Here is a 13,706-nt window from a genome sequence, read left to right as displayed (position 1 = left end):
TGGAATAGTATGTCTAAAATAACAATTCAAACAGCCCCAATCATTATAATGCATTACTTACATTTCTCTACAGGAATTTATGAACAGTACATTTTGGTGCAAAATTAGTAACAAGTCATGAATTAGCTTTTTTTTAATAGTGCAAGTCAATCAAATAATGCAGGTGTCTAATGGTTTGGTTTACCCCAAAATGATACACCTGAATTTACTGTAACATTAGTAAATGAACAGAAAACACTTCAAGAAAGGTAGGAAAATGTTGAGACAGTTCAGTTCTAATCTGTTCTGTGGTCTGGTTTTATGTATAGATTACTAGTAGATAGAGTTCCTATAAGAATTGACAATGACAATTAGCTGGCCACTGAAAGAGAGAGCATGAAGGAAGCAGAGGGAGGACTAGTAATAAAGCATAGGTAGCTGATGGACACAAGTATGGACAGAGGCAAGCCAGCAAATGGTTGGGTACAGTATCCTAGTTTGTCAGAATCCCAGTGGTGACAATGTTGGCTCCATAATCCAGATGTTCAACATACTGACGCATGTAGGTGAGTATTCTAACATTTACATTAACCTTCCTGATAATTCTAAAACAACCCTCCCACAGCATAACCCTAACCGATGTCCCACCTGCAGCCTAAACCTAGCCCTCTTCTTCCATAGCCTAACTCTATCCCTCTCCTCCTGAACCCTAACCCACCCCCTTGTGCCTAACCCTAACTATAAACCTAACCCCTAACCCTAATAGTCACTGTCGGAATTCCAGAGTTGGTATTCTAATGACCATCAGGATTTTGGAGCTGCATTCTGACCATCGAGATCCTAAACGCTGGGATGGTGACTAGCAAGGGCATAGGTAAATAATAGTAGTGGGGTAAAAGAAATCATAAAGGAAAACAGTGAAAAGTAGTTAGACCTCAATGAAATTTTCTTAGAGAAAGTAATTTTGGAATTACTTATTTTTATTAATCCTTGTACACAAAAGAGAAAAGTTAGAACGGCGAGACAAAATATTGATTAATTTTATTTCTATCGGTACTATTAAGTGTTTTTTGTCTTTCATGAAAATGTATTTTAACAAAACACTTTAAAAACTTAAGTAAATCTTTTACAAACATTGATTATCTTACTTAGGACACTTATGCGACTACAGATGTGGGGGATCAGCTGTTCTTGTGCTCCAGCTGATGGGCTGGATCTAGAAATAATGAGCCCTCTACCCCTTGCTATTTCTGCAGCTCAAGTCACTGCAGATTACGTTAGTTGGTGACTTCAAACTCCCAAAACATAAAAATTTTCTTAATGAGCTCTTCCCATAACTGGCAGCGGATGGCAGCTGTTTCATGATAAAAATCTTTTACTTAACCAGAGATGTGCGTGGACCCCTGCGTTTTGGTTTTGGATGGTTTCATCTTTGTATTTTGGTTTTACAAAACCTCCCTCAAGTGTTTTGGCTTTGGATTTGGATAAAAATTAATAAAATTCGATTAAAAATTTATAAAAATCAATTAATAATCGATAAACTGTCCGAAAACAAAACCCAAGTTTGTTTTTTAAATCAGAGTTCCAAACTGGCAGCAGATCTGAACCGGAACTCAGTTCGGACCGAGTCACAAAAGTGAATCCAAACCTTGACTTGGTTCTACTCGGAACCTATATTCGGGTGTATTTGGATTTCAGAAATTCAGAGCCGCACATCTCTCTACTTAACGGGAGATCAGTACCAATTCTCCTATGGTACATGGTTTAAAAATTTGCACGGTTCTTTGCATACATGAAAAACATGCACAGATCCTGTATTTTTTGTAATTGGCTTTAAACATCAGCCCTTTAAGATTGTTTTGATATATATTACACATAATTTGTTAAAAATAGCAAAGTAAAATATAGCAAGTGTTATAAAATAGTTAGTATTTTTAATTCAAAATATTGCTATGTATATTAGGAGAGTATCCTATGTCTTAAATATGTAGACTACATTAGTATTAGTATCATTCCATAAAGCTTACCCAACAGTATGTTACCCTCTTTATAACAACATAATAACATTATACTACACTGTAACATTATAACAACACTTTCCAGATCTGTACTTATGATCTCCTGAAACTTTAACCTACTGTTATGTGTTTTAAATTATCAGTGTTTTTTTATATAAGATAATGGGTATTTCTGGTTTAGTTGTCTTTACAAGCTTGTTGCATTCATTAAAAACCATATTTAATCAATATTTCTAGAGATTATTACCTTGCACAAGTTTAGTCCATAGCGTAATTAATTTTAATCTCCTCTGAATCAAATGATATTGTTTACATTTCTTAGAGTTATAAATTAGAAAAGGAGGATTTAAGTGTTCATGTTAATCAGGAATTTTGTAAGATTAGATTAACAATATTTATTTGGATAGTTATTTATGCCAATTGCTGTTTACGCTCTAGAGTAAAATGTTCACTGATAACATATTGGAGAAACATTTGCTGCTGTGAAGTTGGAACACTGTCATTATGTATTAAAGACAACACAAAATGATATCACCCAGTCCCAGCCCCTTGGCCATGACTAAGCTACAGCACCACAGCACTTCATTGCTATCTATGAAGTACCATTATAAGGCAATGATACAATGATTTAAAACCATTTCATTTTAAAAAATAAATTAATACAATTTCAAAGACTCTTTTTTCATATTTATTTATTTGTACAGAAAAAGAAAAAAGTACAAATCATGATTAGTTTATATATACAGTATGCAATTCGGTACTTGTGTACTTTATGGTCTCATTGCAGAGAGAACCCAATGAATGTTTTAAATGGTACTTGTGTACTTTACATACACAAGTATCGAAAGTTGTCCCCACTTAAAGGAGTAAGTTGTCCCCTTGCAGGCTCGCTGCGCTCGCCACAAGTTTGTATTCCCCTCTATGCCCACGTGGATGGTAGCGAATGATGCTGGACACTAGGAATGACGCTGGACACTGGATGATGACGTCAATGTCCTCTCCATGAAAGGGATTTAGACATTACCATGATTGATAATAATAATGAGTGTAGGATACTTGGGTTCTCTCTGCAATGAGTCTGTAAAGTACACAAGTACCCGCAGTTCTTCTTATAAAGTGGATTTATGGTAGGGGTGTGCATCGGCCACTTTTCGTGTTTTGTGTTTTGGTTTTGGATCTGGATCTTTCTTCGTGTTTTGGATCTGGATTGGTTTTGCCAAAACCACCCTTCCGTGTTTTGGGTTCTGGGTTTTGTGTTTTGGATCTGTATTTTTTTGAAAAAAAGCATAAAAACAGCTAAAATCACAGAATTTGAAGGTTTTTCTGCTCCTATGCTATTATTAACCTCAATAACCTTAATTTCCTCTCATTTCCAGTCTATTCTGAACACCTCACACCTCACAATAGTGTTTTTATGTCCAAAAGGTTGCACCGAGGTAGCTGGATGACTATGCTAAGTGACACGAGTGGGCGGCACAAACACGTGACCCATCTAGGCGTGAAACTGCAGTGGCAGACAGGATGGCAGTTTGAAAAACTAGGCCCCAAACTGTACATAATGCAAAGAAAAAAAAGAGGTGCAAGATGGAATTGACCTTGGGCCCTCCCACCCACTCTTATGTTGCATAAACAGGACATGCACACTTTAACAAACCAATCATTTCAGCGCCAGGGTCTGCCACACAACTGTGGCTGAAATGATTGGTTTGTTTGGGCCCCCACAAATCAAGCTGGCAATTAATCTGTCCCTGCACAAACTGGCTCTACGGAGGCAAGATGTCATCCTCATCCTCCTCATCCACCGATTCCTCACCCTCTTCAGTGTGTACATCCTCATCCTCACAGAGTATTAATTTGTCCCCGCTGGAACCACAGGTCCCTCTGTACTTTCTGGAGGCTGGACTCCCTTGAAGAGTTGATAATTCATTTTATGAACATCATCTTCTCCACATTTTGTGGAAGCAACCTTCTACGCCTTTCGCTGACAAGGTTCCCGGCGGCACTAAACACTCTTTCGGAGTACACACTGGAAGGGGGGCAATTCTGGTAAAATATTGCCAGTTTGTACAGGGACCTCCAAATTGCTTCTTTTATCTGCCAGTACAGGTACGGACTGTCTGACATGCCTACTTGGATGCTGTCACCGATGTAATCCTTTAACAGACAGACGCACGCTTGTCGCTGCTGCTTTGAGGATGCAAGTGCGGCTACAGCCCACACAATTCACAAAGACAGAAAAAAAAATAATATTTTAATTGTTTGTGGAGCGCACTTTGAGGGTTACACGACCCTTTAACAGACAGACACATGCTTGTTGCTGCTGCTTTGAGGATGCAAGTGCGGCTACAGCCCACACATTTCACAAAGACAGAAAAAAGAAGAAGAATATTTTTATTGTTTGTGTAGCACACTTTGAGGGTGTCAACACCATTTAACAGACAGACGCACGCTTGTCGCTGCTGCTTTAAGGATGCAGGTGCGGCTACAGCCCACACATTTCACAAAGACCGAAAAAAAAAGAACAATATTTTAATTGTTTGTGTAGCACACTTTGAGGGTGTCACCACCCTTTAACAGACAGACGCACGCTTGTTGCTGCTGCTTTAAGGATGCAGGTGCGGCTACAGCCCACACAATTCACAAAGACAGAAAAAAGAAGAATATTTTTATTGTTTGTGTGGCACAATTTGAGGGTGTCACCACCCTTTAACAGACAGATGCATGCTTGTCGCTGCTGCTTTGAGGATGCAAGTGCGGCTACATCGCACACAAGTAACAAACATAAACAAATAGTTTTTTATTTTTTGGAGCACTTTGAGAGTTACACCACCCTTTAACAGACAGACGCACGCTTGTCGCTGCTGCTTTAAGGATGCAGGTGCGGCTACAGCCCACATAATTCACAAAGACAGAAAAAAGAAGAAGAGTATTTTAGTTGTTTGTGTAGCACACTTTGAGGGTGTCACCACCCTTTAACAGACAGACGCACGCTTGTCGCTGCTGCTTTGAGGATGCAAGTGCGGCTACATCGCACACAAGTCACAAACACATAAAAATATTGTTTTTTATTTTTTGGCGCACTTTGAGAGTTACACCACCCTTTAACAGACAGACACACACTTTTCGCTGCTGCTTTGATGATGCAAATGAGGCTACAGCCCACACAATTCACAAAGACAGAAAAAAAAAGAACAATATTTTAATTGTTTGTGTAGCACACTTTGAGGGTGTCACCACCCTTTAACAGACAGACGCACGCTTGTCACTGCTGCTTTAAGGATGCAGGTGCGGCTACAGCCCACACATTTCACAAAGACCGAAATAAAAAGAACAATATTTTAATTGTTTGTGTAGCACACTTTGAGGGTGTCACCACCCTTTAACAGACAGACGCACGCTTGTCGCTGCTGCCTTAAGGATGCAGGTGCGGCTACAGCCCACACATTTCACAAAGACAAAAAAAAAAGAACAATATTTTAATTGTTTGTGTAGCACACTTTGAGGGTGTCACCACCCTTTAACAGACAGACGCACACTTGTCGCTGCTGCTTTAAGGATGCAGGTGCAGCTACTGCCTACACATTTCACAAAAACCGAAAAAAAAGAACAATATTTTAATTGTTTGTGTAGCACACTTTGAGGGTGTCACCACCCTTTAACAGACAGACGCACACTTGTCGCTGCTGCTTAATGGATGCAAGTGCGGCTACAGCCCCCACACTTCACTAAGACCGAAAAAAAAGAACAATATTTTAATTGTTTGTGTAGCACACTTTGAGGGTGACACCACCCTTTAAAAGACAGACGCACGCTTGTCGCTGCTGTTTTAAGGATGCAGGTGCGGCTACAGCCCTCACAATTCACAAAGACAGAAAAAAGAAGAAGAATATTTTTAATGTTTGTGTAGCACACTTTGAGGGTGTCACCACCCTTTAACATACAGACGCACGCTTGTCGCTGCTGCTTTGAGGATGCAAGTGCTGCTACATCGCACACAAGTCACAAACACATTAAAAAATTAGTTTTCTATTTTTTGGAGCATTTTGAGAGTTACACCACCCTTTAACAGACAGACGCACGCTTGTCGCTGCTGCTTTGAGGATGCAAGTGCGACTACAGCCCACACAATTCACAAAGACAGAAAAAAAAGAACAATATTTTAATTGTTTGTGTAGCACACTTTGAGGGTGTCACCACCCTTTAACAGACAGACGCACGCTTGTCGCTGCTGCTTTAAGGATGCAGGTGCGGCTACAGCCCACACAATTCACAAAGACAGAAAAAAGAAGAAGAATATTTTTATTGTTTGTGTAGCACACTTTGTGGGTGTCACCACCCTTTAACAGACAGACGCAGGCTTGTCACTGCTGCTTTAAAGATGCAGATGCGGCTACAGCCCACACATTTCACAAAGACCGAAAAAAAAGAACAATATTTTAATTGTTTGTGTAGCACACATTGAGGGTGTCACCACCCTTTAACAGACAGACGAACGCTTGTCACTGCTGCTTTAAGGATGCAGGTGCAGCTACAGCCCACACATTTCACAAAGACCGAAAAAAAAGAACAATATTTTAATTGTTTGTGTAGCACACTTTGAGGGTGTCACCACCCTTTAACAGACAGACGCACGCTTGTCGCTGATGCTTTAAGGATGCAGGTGCGGCTACAGCCAACACAATTCACAAAGACAGAAAAAAGATGAAGAATATTTTTATTGTTTGTGTAGCACACTTTGAGGGTGTCACCACCCTTTAACAGACAGATGCACGCTTGTCGCTGCTGCTTTGAGGATGCAAGTGCGGCTACATCGCACACAAGTCACAAACACATAAAAAAATAGTTTTTTATTTTTTGGAGCACTTTGAGAGTTACACCACCCTTTAACAGACAGACGCACGCTTGTCGCTGCTGCTTTGATGATGCAAGTGCGGCTACAGCCCACACAATTCACAAAGACAGAAAAAAAAAGAACAATATTTTAATTGTTTGTGTAGCACACTTTGAGGGTGTCACCACCCTTTAAAAGACAGACGCACGCTTGTCGCTGCTGCTTTAAGGATGCAGGTGCGGCTACAGCCAACACAATTCACAAAGACAGAAAAAAGAAGAAGAATATTTTTATTGTTTGTGTAGCACACTTTGAGGGTGTCACCACACTTTAACAGACAGATGCACGCTTGTCGCTGCTGCTTTGAGGATGCAAGTGCGGCTACATCACACACAAGTCACAAACACATAAAAAATAGTTTTTTATTTTTTGGAGCACTTTGAGAGTTACACCACCCTTTAACAGACAGACGCACGCTTGTCACTGCTGCTTTAAAGATGCAGGTGCGGCTACAGCCCACACATTTCACAAAGACCGAAAAAAAAGAACAATATTTTAATTGTTTGTGTAGCACACTTTGAGGGTGTCACCACCCTTTAACAGACAGACGAACACTTGTCACTGCTGCTTTAAGGATGCAGGTGCGGCTACAGCCCACACATTTCACAAAGACCGAAAAAAAAGAACAATATTTTAATTGTTTGTGTAGCACACTTTGAGGGTGTCACCACCCTTTAACAGACAGACGCATGCTTGTCGCTGCTGCTTTAAGGATGCAGGTGCGGCTACAGCCCACACATTTCACAAAGACCGAAAAAAAAGAACAATATTTTTATTGTTTGTGTAGCACACTTTGAGGGTGTCACCACCCTTTAACAGACAGACACACTCTTGTCGCTGCTGCTTTAAGGATGCAGGTGCGGCTACAGCCCACACATTTCACAAAGACCGAAAAAAAAGAACAATATTTTTATTGTTTGTGTAGCACACTTTGAGGGTGTCACCACCCTTTAACAGACAGACACACTCTTGTCGCTGCTGCTTTAAGGATGCAGGTGCGGCTACAGCCCACACATTTCACAAAGACCGAAAAAAAAGAACAATATTTTAATTGTTTGTGTAGCACACTTTGAGGGTGTCACCACCCTTTAACAGACAGACTCAAGCTTGTCGCTGCTGCTTTAAGGATGCAGGTGCGGCTATAGCCAACACAATTCACAAAGACAGAAAAAAGAAGAAGAATATTTTTATTGTTTGTGTAGCACACTTTGAGGGTGTCACCACCCTTTAACAGACAGATGCACGCTTGTCGCTGCTGCTTTGAGGATGCAAGTGCGGCTACATCGCACACAAGTCACAAACACATAAAAAAATAGTTTTTTATTTTTTGGAGCACTTTGAGAGTTACACCACCCTTTAACAGACAGACGCACGCTTGTCGCTGCTGCTTTGATGATGCAAGTGCGGCTACCGCCCACACAATTCACAAAGACAGAAAAAAAAGAACAATATTTTAATTGTTTGTGTAGCACACTTTGAGGGTGTCACCACCCTTTAACAGACAGACGCACGCTTGTCACTGCTGCTTTAAGGATGCAGGTGCGGCTACAGCCCACACATTTCACAAAGACAGAAAAAAAAAGAACAATATTTTAATTGTTTGTGTAGCACACTTTGAGGGTGTCACCACCCTTTAACAGACAGACGCACGCTTGTCGCTGCTGCTTTAAGGATGCAGGTGCGGCTACAGCCCACACATTTCACAAAGACAAAAAAAAAAGAACAATATTTTAATTGTTTGTGTAGCACACGTTGAGGGTGTCACCACCCTTTAACAGACAGATGCACACTTGTCGCTGCTGCTTTAAGGATGCAGGTGCAGCTACAGCCCACACATTTCACAAAGACCGAAAAAAAAAGAACAATATTTTAATTGTTTGTGTAGCACACTTTGAGGGTGTCACCACCCTTTAACAGACAGACGCACGCTTGTCGCTGCTGCTTTAAGGATGTAGGTGCGGCTACTGCCCACACAATTCACAAAGACAGAAAAAAGAAGAAGAATATTTTTATTGTTTGTGTAGCACACTTTGAGGGTGTCACCACCCTTTAACAGACAGACGCACGCTTGTCGCTGCTGCTTTATGGATGCAGGTGCGGCTACAGTCCACACACTTCACAAAGACCGAAAAAAAAGAACAATATTTTAATTGTTTGTGTAGCACACTTTGATGGTGTCACCACCCTTTAACAAACAGACGCACGCTTGTCACTGCTGCTTTGAGGATGCAAGTGCGGCTACATCGCACACAAGTCACAAACACATTAAAAGATTAGTTTTTTATTTTTTGGAGCACTTTGAGAGTTACACCACCCTTTAACGACAGACGCACGCTTGTCGCTGCTGCTTTGAGGATGCAAGTGCGGCTACAGCCCACACAATTCTCAAAGACAGAAAAAAAAAGAACAATATTTTAATTGTTTGTGTAGCACACTGTGAGGGTGTCACCACCCTTTAACAGACAGACGCACGCTTGTCGCTGCTGCTTTAAGGATGCAGGTGCGGCTACAGCCCACACAATTCACAAAGACAGAAAAAAGAAGAAGAATATTTTTATTGTTTGTGTAGCACACTTTGTGGGTGTCACCACCCTTTAACAGACAGAAGCATGCTTGTCGCTGCTGCTTTGAGGATGCAAGTGCGGATACATCGCACACAAGTCACAAACACATAAAAAAATAGTTTTTTATTTTTTGGAGCACTTTGAGAGTTACACCACCCTTTAACAGACAGATGCACGCTTGTCACTGCTGCTTTAAGGATGCAGGTGCGGCTACAGCCCACACATTTCACAAAGACTGAAAAAAAAAGAACAATATTTTAATTGTTTGTGTAGCACACTTTGAGGGTGTCAGCACCCTTTAACAGACAGACGCACGCTTGTCACTGCTGCTTTGAGGATGCAAGTGCGGCTGCATCGCACACAATTCACAAAGACAGAAAATAGAAGAAGAATATTTTTAATGTTTGTGTAGCACACTTTGAGGGTGTCACCACCCTTTAACATACAGACGCACGCTTGTCGCTGCTGCTTTGAGGATGCAAGTGCGGCTACATCGCACACAAGTCACAAACACATAAAAAATAGTTGGTTTTTTTTTGGAGCACTTTGAGAGTTACACCACCCATTAACAGACAGACGCACGCTTGTCACTGCTGCTTTAAAGATGCAGGTGCGGCTACATCCCACACATTTCACAAAGACCGAAAAAAAAGAACAATATTTTAATTGTTTGTGTAGCACACATTGAGGGTGTCACCACCCTTTAACAGACAGACACACTCTTGTCGCTGCTGCTTTAAGGATGCAGGTGCGGCTACAGCCCACACATTTCACAAAGACCGAAAAAAAAGAACAATATTATTATTGTTTGTGTAGCACACTTTGAGGGTGTCACCACCCTTTAACAGACAGACATACTCTTGTCGCTGCTGCTTTAAGGATGCAGGTGCGGCTACAGCCCACACATTTCACAAAGACCGAAAAAAAAGAACAATATTTTAATTGTTTGTGTAGCACACTTTGATAGTGTCACCACCCTTTAACAGACAGACGCACGCTTGTCGCTGCTGCTTTAAGGATGCAGGTGCGGCTACAGCCAACACAATTCAAAAAGACAGAAAAAAGAAGAAGAATTTTTTTATTGTTTGTGTAGCACACTTTGAGGGTGTCACCACCCTTTAACAGACAGACGCACACTTGTCGCTGCTGCTTAATGGATGCAGGTGCGGCTACAGCCCCCACACTTCACTAAGACCGAAAAAAAAGAACAATATTTTAATTGTTTGTATAGCACACTTTGAGGGTGACACCACCCTTTAAAAGACAGACGCACGCTTGTCGCTGCTGTTTTAAGGATGCAGGTGCGGCTACAGCCCTCACAATTCACAAAGACAGAAAAAAGAAGAAGAATATTTTTAATGTTTGTGTAGCACACTTTGAGGGTGTCACCACCCTTTAACATACAGACGCACGCTTGTCGCTGCTGCTTTGAGGATGCAAGTGCTGCTACATCGCACACAAGTCACAAACACATTAAAAAATTAGTTTTCTATTTTTTGGAGCATTTTGAGAGTTACACCACCCTTTAACAGACAGACGCACGCTTGTCGCTGCTGCTTTGAGGATGCAAGTGCGACTACAGCCCACACAATTCACAAAGACAGAAAAAAAAGAACAATATTTTAATTGTTTGTGTAGCACACTTTGAGGGTGTCACCACCCTTTAACAGACAGACGCACGCTTGTCGCTGCTGCTTTAAGGATGCAGGTGCGGCTACAGCCCACACAATTCACAAAGACAGAAAAAAGAAGAAGAATATTTTTATTGTTTGTGTAGCACACTTTGTGGGTGTCACCACCCTTTAACAGACAGACGCACGCTTGTCACTGCTGCTTTAAAGATGCAGATGCGGCTACAGCCCACACATTTCACAAAGACCGAAAAAAAAGAACAATATTTTAATTGTTTGTGTAGCACACATTGAGGGTGTCACCACCCTTTAACAGACAGACGAACGCTTGTCACTGCTGCTTTAAGGATGCAGGTGCAGCTACAGCCCACACATTTCACAAAGACCGAAAAAAAAGAACAATATTTTAATTGTTTGTGTAGCACACTTTGAGGGTGTCACCACCCTTTAACAGACAGACGAACACTTGTCACTGCTGCTTTAAGGATGCAGGTGCGGCTACAGCCCACACATTTCACAAAGACCGAAAAAAAAGAACAATATTTTAATTGTTTGTGTAGCACACTTTGAGGGTGTCACCACCCTTTAACAGACAGACGCATGCTTGTCGCTGCTGCTTTAAGGATGCAGGTGCGGCTACAGCCCACACATTTCACAAAGACCGAAAAAAAAGAACAATACTTTTATTGTTTGTGTAGCACACTTTGAGGGTGTCACCACCCTTTAACAGACAGACACACTCTTGTCGCTGCTGCTTTAAGGATGCAGGTGCGGCTACAGCCCACACATTTCACAAAGACCGAAAAAAAAGAACAATATTTTTATTGTTTGTGTAGCACACTTTGAGGGTGTCACCACCCTTTAACAGACAGACACACTCTTGTCGCTGCTGCTTTAAGGATGCAGGTGCGGCTACAGCCCACACATTTCACAAAGACCGAAAAAAAAGAACAATATTTTAATTGTTTGTGTAGCACACTTTGAGGGTGTCACCACCCTTTAACAGACAGACGCAAGCTTGTCACTGCTGCTTTAAGGATGCAGGTGCGGCTACAGCCAACACAATTCACAAAGACAGAAAAAAGAAGAAGAATATTTTTATTGTTTGTGTAGCACACTTTGAGGGTGTCACCACCCTTTAACAGACAGATGCACGCTTGTCGCTGCTGCTTTGAGGATGCAAGTGCGGCTACATCGCACACAAGTCACAAACACATAAAAAAATAGTTTTTTATTTTTTGGAGCACTTTGAGAGTTACACCACCCTTTAACAGACAGACGCACGCTTGTCGCTGCTGCTTTGATGATGCAAGTGCGGCTACCGCCCACACAATTCACAAAGACAGAAAAAAAAGAACAATATTTTAATTGTTTGTGTAGCACACTTTGAGGGTGTCACCACCCTTTAACAGACAGACGCACGCTTGTCACTGCTGCTTTAAGGATGCAGGTGCGGCTACAGCCCACACATTTCACAAAGACAGAAAAAAAAAGAACAATATTTTAATTGTTTGTGTAGCACACTTTGAGGGTGTCACCACCCTTTAACAGACAGACGCACGCTTGTCGCTGCTGCTTTAAGGATGCAGGTGCGGCTACAGCCCACACATTTCACAAAGACAAAAAAAAAAGAACAATATTTTAATTGTTTGTGTAGCACACTTTGAGGGTGTCACCACCCTTTAACAGACAGACACACTCTTGTCGCTGCTGCTTTAAGGATGCAGGTGCGGCTACAGCCCACACATTTCACAAAGACCGAAAAAAAAGAACAATATTTTAATTGTTTGTGTAGCACACTTTGATAGTGTCACCACCCTTTAACAGACAGACGCACGCTTGTCGCTGCTGCTTTAAGGATGCAGGTGCGGCTACAGCCAACACAATTCAAAAAGACAGAAAAAAGAAGAAGAATTTTTTTATTGTTTGTGTAGCACACTTTGAGGGTGTCACCACCCTTTAACAGACAGACGCACACTTGTCGCTGCTGCTTAATGGATGCAGGTGCGGCTACAGCCCCCACACTTCACTAAGACCGAAAAAAAAGAACAATATTTTAATTGTTTGTATAGCACACTTTGAGGGTGACACCACCCTTTAAAAGACAGACGCACGCTTGTCGCTGCTGTTTTAAGGATGCAGGTGCGGCTACAGCCCTCACAATTCACAAAGACAGAAAAAAGAAGAAGAATATTTTTAATGTTTGTGTAGCACACTTTGAGGGTGTCACCACCCTTTAACATACAGACGCACGCTTGTCGCTGCTGCTTTGAGGATGCAAGTGCTGCTACATCGCACACAAGTCACAAACACATTAAAAAATTAGTTTTCTATTTTTTGGAGCATTTTGAGAGTTACACCACCCTTTAACAGACAGACGCACGCTTGTCGCTGCTGCTTTGAGGATGCAAGTGCGACTACAGCCCACACAATTCACAAAGACAGAAAAAAAAGAACAATATTTTAATTGTTTGTGTAGCACACTTTGAGGGTGTCACCACCCTTTAACAGACAGACGCACGCTTGTCGCTGCTGCTTTAAGGATGCAGGTGCGGCTACAGCCCACACAATTCACAAAGACAGAAAAAAGAAGAAGAATATTTTTATTGTTTGTGTAGCACAC

Source organism: Taudactylus pleione, unplaced genomic scaffold, assembly GCF_031769625.1.
Source record: "Taudactylus pleione unplaced genomic scaffold, aTauple2 ptg000238l, whole genome shotgun sequence".
NCBI lineage: Eukaryota > Metazoa > Chordata > Amphibia > Anura > Myobatrachidae > Taudactylus > Taudactylus pleione.
This window is presented reverse-complemented; position numbering follows the sequence as displayed.